Source organism: Oncorhynchus nerka, linkage group LG24 (assembly GCF_034236695.1).
Source record: "Oncorhynchus nerka isolate Pitt River linkage group LG24, Oner_Uvic_2.0, whole genome shotgun sequence".
Taxonomy (NCBI): Eukaryota; Metazoa; Chordata; class Actinopteri; order Salmoniformes; family Salmonidae; genus Oncorhynchus; species Oncorhynchus nerka.
In genome coordinates, this window is record NC_088419.1 from 47,914,651 (window position 1) to 47,921,010 (window position 6,360).

Below are 6,360 nucleotides of genomic sequence, written 5' to 3' on the forward strand. Positions count from 1 at the left end.
TATGGTTGTTATCTATGAAGCAGGAATGTCTGGGGCTATAGATAGCGCTGGGGCCTCAGCATTATAAATGTCCAGAACAAGCCATTTTTTAAGACCTGAATATTAATCATCTAAAATATGTCTACTTCAGTGCATGTACACACGGGGAGATTAGAACCCCAAAGAAAAGATCCTAAAGGTACTTTCAGATTCAGGTTTATCATGACAGCCGCTTTATGAAAGGCATTTACTTATGGCTAAACAGCTTCTACACAGTTTATTAATTAATGCTGTGGGATGAAATTAGGTGTTTCTAGGAGGTCTTAAACAGATCTACAGTGAAACAAACATGTACACTTTACACACATATTTATTGACTTTTAAAAAGACCACAGTAACATGACAGAATTTGTGCAAAGGCAACGAAATCTGCTAGGGGATATTAAATGTACAACAGTAGTATTCTGTAACAAGCAATACGTGTTAAACATGAGGCACATGCAATCATGACTGCCTCTTTATGAAAGGCCTTTAATTAGGTGTTTCTAGGAGGGCTTAAACAAATATACAGTGAAACAAACATGGACACTTTACACACATTTTTATTGACTTTTAAAAAGACCACAGTAACATGACAGAATTTGTGCAAAGGCAACGAAATCTGCTAGGTGATATTAAATGTACAACAGTAGTATTCTGTAACAAGCAATACGTGTTAAACATAAGGGACATGCAATCATGACAGCTGCTTTATGAAAGGCCTTTACTTATGGCTAAACAGCTTCTACACAGCTTATTAATTAATGCTGTGGGATGAAATTAGGTGTTTCTAGGAGGTCTTAAACAGATCTACAGTGAAACAAACATGTACACTCTACACACATATTTATTGACTTTTAAAAAGACCACAGTAACATGACAGAATTTGTGCAAATGCGACGAAATCGGCTAGTAGATATTAAATGTACAACAGTAGTATTCGGTAACAAGCAATACGTGTTAAACATGAGGCACAGGCAATCATGACAGCCTCTTTATGAAAGGCCTTTAACTATGGCTAAACAGTTTTCTACACATCTTATTCATTAATGATGTGGGCATACCCAGGATTTACAGGCAGGACGTTTGATCTACACAGGGAGGGAAAACTTACGGAGTTATGATGGAGCGGGCAAGCGTCTTTGAGTTGGTGAATTCGAAACGAATAATGGTCTTGTAGCTCCCTTCAGTAACCACGAGCACAACCGTTCCATGATTTTAACTGGCGGCTTTATTCTGTAGTTTCAGTGAGAATTATCCCCTTCAGTGAGAACTATAAAGTAAATAAAAATACAGTTAAGCACACTCTTACAACATTATCTTAGGAGTGACTTATTAGCTTGGTATAACTCTGAAGTGCTTACATACATAACAGTTTAACCGGCGTTATAACGGGTTCAGATTAAACACATGAATAAAGGAAAAAATACCTCATTGGCTGCTTATTACAGAAGGGAGGAAATCAAACTTCACACTTATTATTCCTGGCATGAATTCACACTTCATCCTAACATACACTCTTCAACCTTTATGAACTACACCCGATGACATGAAAACTTAGCTAACGCAGCGCAGGATTGCCTTCCCTACAAAAGTGTGTTGCTACAATAAGGATCCCCAGTTACAACAGTATTAGCTACGTAGTTCCGCTTGTATTATCATTTTCCCCGCACAGCGGACACATAAACAATACAAACAAAAGACAACGACATAACCTGTAAGTCTAACTGTCAGTTACAGGTCGGGGCTAACAGGACCCTTTATCTGTAAGAAATAGTAAACATTTTGGAATTATAACATGTGTTAAAATGTAGGTACTAAATATTTTGAATTAAATCACTGGTTTTAAAAATGTATCTCACGCTTTAACGATAGGGGAAGAGGTCATTTCATATTTCGTTTTAGGGGGGGTTATTAACTTTATGGAAAACAATAATTACACAAACAACACCGCTTAGAGCAGCTTGGAGATTATTAGCCATGTAAGCGGGGAGCAAAAGAGCGGATTTAACCAACTCTGTACAAACCCCGACACGGGGTATGATAACTCTGACGCGTACGTCTAATGATTATTGTAGATGTTTACAACTGAGGGAGTTGACAGTAGGTCAATGAGATGTATAAAGGCAAATTGACATAACGGACCTCAAAGACCAACAGCCTACTTAATAATATAGAATGCAGGGGTGTGTAATGAACATGTAACCATTATAAAACTAAAACAAAACAAAAAAAATGTCTCGAAACACACACATAGTTAGGGACAGAACGTGGAGCATATACTTTAACACTGTTACCACAGCTTTAGCGCAAACCCACAGCCCCGAATATTTAGCTGCCAGGACAGATTAAAAAAGAGATGTGAATAAGGGAATCCCTCCTAATAGATATTTCTGAAGGCTACTGGACATAGGTGACTGGGAAGCGACTGTTAGACGTAGATTCTCAGAAGCAATTTATAGTCTTTCCTACAATGGTATGTTATAAAGTTTGTAATAATGTACAACTGTAGGTCTCCAATGTTTTTACATAAAAACACTAATGATGCATGTTTAAATAGTAGTACAATTTGGTAATTAATTCGAACATGTCTTTAAAAAGTTAGTACTATATATTTTGGGTCTTAAATCAATGGTTTTAAAACAGTATTTCACCCTTTAACCTCTTCAGTCGACCCTCTACTTTTTTGAACATGTTGTTTAAATATCGCGCAACATTTCAGCGCCCTGCTACTCATGCCAGGAATATAGTACGTTCATATGGTTAGAATGTGTGTATAGGAAACCCTCGGACGTTTTTAAAACTGGTTAAATCACGACTGTGGCTATTACATAACGTGCGTTACATCGGAAAGCGCAGGAAAACCTGATCACAGAAAATGGAAATAAATATCCTTGCGCCACTACCGCAATTGTTAACAGTGAGCCGAATTAGATAAGACCGAGCATTCAACTCCCACAGCATCCCCATGTTGTCGAGTATCTTGTGAATTTAATCATCTTTGATTCTTGGTTGAACCGAAAGAGGGGCACCGCTTACCTCCGGTCTCCGCCCAGATCATTCCGGAAGAGCTCTCTCCTGAAATTTTTCCAAGACGACAGCTAATGATATCTACATCGCCACGGATGATTTTTATCGCTTATTAACGTTTACTAAAACCTAAAGTAGCATTACAAACGTATTTCGAAGTGTTTTGTGAAAGTTTATCGTCTACTTTTTGAATTTTAAAAAATGACGTTACGTTGTGAAATCGCTGTTTTTTTCGTTTATCACACAGTCTACATATAACGATATCTTGGCTTTATATGGCCCGATTTAATCGAAATAAAGACCCAATAGTGTTTATGGGACATCTAGGAGTGCCAACAAAGAAGATGGTGAAAGGTAATGACTGTTTTCTATTTTATTGTGCGGTTTGTGTAACGCCGAAATGCTAATTATTTTGTTTACGTCCCCTGCTGTGCTTTTCTGTTGTAGTGTATTGGTGCATGCTATCAGATAATAGCTTCTCATGCTGTCGCCGAAAAGCATTTTAAAAATCTGACTTGTTGCCTGGATTCACAACGAGTGTAGCTTTAATTTGATACCCTGCATGTGTATTTTAATGAACTTTTGAGTTTTAACTAATACTATTAGCATTTAGCGTAGCGCATTTGCATTTCCAGAGCTCTAGTTGGGACGCAAGCGTCCCAGGTAGAGGTAAGAGGTTAACGAAGGGAAAATGTCCTTTCCAGCCATCAACCACGTCTGTCACGAAGAAAAAAATACAGAAAATCCGGGTGCGTGCGTGCGTGAGTGTGCGGTACAACTGTAGGCCTCCAATGTTTTTACATAAAATACTAATGATTCTTGTTTAAATAGTAGTACAATTTGGTCATTAATTCTAACACGTCTTTAAAACGTATGTACTAAATATTTTGGAATTAAATCACTGGTTTAAAAAATGTATCTCACCCTTTAACGATAGGAAAATGTCCTTTCCCGACATCACCCCGGTCTGTCACGAAGAAAAAAGACACGGAAAATCAGGGTGCGTGCATGAGTGTGCGTGTGACGGAGCAGCAGGAGTGTGTGTGTGTGTGTGTTTGTTTCAAAAACAAAGGGTGTGGGTGTGTGTTCAACAGGGGCCCAAGCATGTAGCCCCATTCTATCTGTAGAGAATCGTTTGAAACCAAGGTGTGCACTATCATGCATAAGGCATGTCGAGATATCAGCCGACCACCCGGGGTTAAACATAGATACCTCTAATCTGCGGCCGGTGACCCCCCCACCCCGGTTGCAGACAGAATGTCACGACATCCCCTCCTGTTGTTTGAATTCATAGCCTTTGTTCTCTAAACCAAATATCCTGTATCGGAGGAACCGATGAAACAGACAGTATTAGGTCTTTTTGTATGAAAGGTCTACGAACGTTGGAACATCTACAACTATTGAAGATGCAAAAAGGGGTTTTCAGAAAAACATTTGGTTTGCAGATATGTATTATTATAAAAATAATATAACATTATTATCATAATCTAAAACACTTTAAAGGAGCTCTAATTCAAACATGCAAGGATATATATATATATATATATATATATATATATATATATATATATATATATATATATATATATATATATATATGATACGATTACCCACTTTAAAACTGTTGCTGCAAAATCACTTCTCAATGGGTGTACATTTCAAGCTTTCAACAACAATAAACCAACCAGCTCAATAATGTTTCTCAGACTTACACACTGTTGAGTTTTCCTAGTTAGTAAAGAAACAACCACTAAGTCAAAACTACACGAATTGCCATTATTTTAGTTAACAGCCACCCATGGTTGAATTTGGTACTTTTTCTTTGTACATGCACCAAGCCTCCAAGGGGGGTGACAACCGTATTCCTAATGAGAAATATAGTCTAATAAAACAAATGTCTGCATAATGAAAGACATGGAAAAAAAAAAGAGGCAGTCATGATTGCATGTGCCTCATGTTTAACACGTATTGCTTGTTACAGAATACTACTGTTGTACATTTAATATCCCCTAGCAGATTTTGTTGCCTTTGCACAAATTCTGTCATGTTACTGTGGTCTTTTTAAAAGTCAATAAATATGTGTGTAAAGTGTACATGTTTGTTTCACTGTAGATCTGTTTAAGACCTCCTAGAAACACCTAATTTCATCCCACAGCATTAATTAATAAACTGTGTAGAAGCTGTTTAGCCATAAGTAAATGCCTTTCATAAAGCGGCTGTCATGATAAACCTGAATCTGAAAGTACCTTTAGGATCTTTTCTTTGGGGTTCTAATCTCCCCGTGTGTACATGCACTGAAGTAGACATATTTTAGATGATTAATATTCAGGTCTTAAAAAATGGCTTGTTCTGGACATTTATAATGCTGAGGCCCCAGCGCTATCTATAGCCCCAGACATTCCTGCTTCATAGATAACAACCATAAGGGAGATAAAACTGGGGGGTGGAGGGGGGGCATGGGCCCCAAAAGTTCAAACACCCGAACAGGGGGGACGGGGCGGGGGCACATATTCAGTACACGTCATCATGACGTAGGGGGTAGTCCGGGGTATACCCCATGGCCATTAGATCCTGGCGTCCACAGACTTGTTCTTCCAACGCATATCCTGGCAGCCTTGAAGCACTCAGGGCACGTTCCATTTGACACAAAGCTAGCCTTATTTTAAGCCATTCTCGCATCCTTAGCGCTAGAGAAAAAGGCTCGGGTTCTGCACGATAAAAGGGTTGGGACACGCTGTCTGTGAATATCTTAACCGTAGATTCCTCCGGGTTGAATATGTACGAAATATGGCCCTCGCTTGTACACAGAAATCCGTTAAAACATTCGGGAGCCTCTACCAAAATATCCTCCAAGCTTTTGGCGTTGGGTTCGTGACATGAGCTACAGAGCACTCAGAGAATTCCCCTTGTAGACATATTTTTAGATGCTTAATATTCAGGTCTTAAAAAATGGCTTGTTCTGGACATTTATAATGCTGAGGCCCGAGCGCTATCTATAGCCCCAGACATTCCTGCTTCATAGATAACAACCATAAGGGAGATAAAACTGGGGGGTGGAGGGGGGCATGGGCCCCAAAAGTTCAAACACCCTCTAACACATGACCACAAGAACAGGGGGGGCGGGGCGGGGGCACATATTCAGTACATGTCATCAGGTCATAAGGTCAGCAATCAATCATTTTTGACACCTGTCAGCAATCAATCAATTTTGACACATGCCGTATCCTATTATTCTCTAATATGTTTTTATCAATTAGTATATTTGAGTTTAACCATAATATTTGTTGTAATATTCCTTCTGTATTTTCTGGT

The 6,360-nt window shown here is 38.7% G+C and overlaps 1 long non-coding RNA gene across 1 annotated transcript; it reads right to left on the reverse strand.

Moving 5' to 3' along the window:
- Positions 1-331: 331 nt before the first annotated feature.
- Positions 332-1,929, reverse strand: LOC115107357 (uncharacterized). Its single transcript, XR_010460908.1, has 2 exons — positions 1,449-1,929; positions 332-1,291 (listed from the first exon to the last, which is right to left on the reverse strand). It is a non-coding gene; the product is annotated as an uncharacterized LOC115107357 (long non-coding RNA).
- Between the last annotated feature and the right edge of the window lie 4,431 nt (positions 1,930-6,360).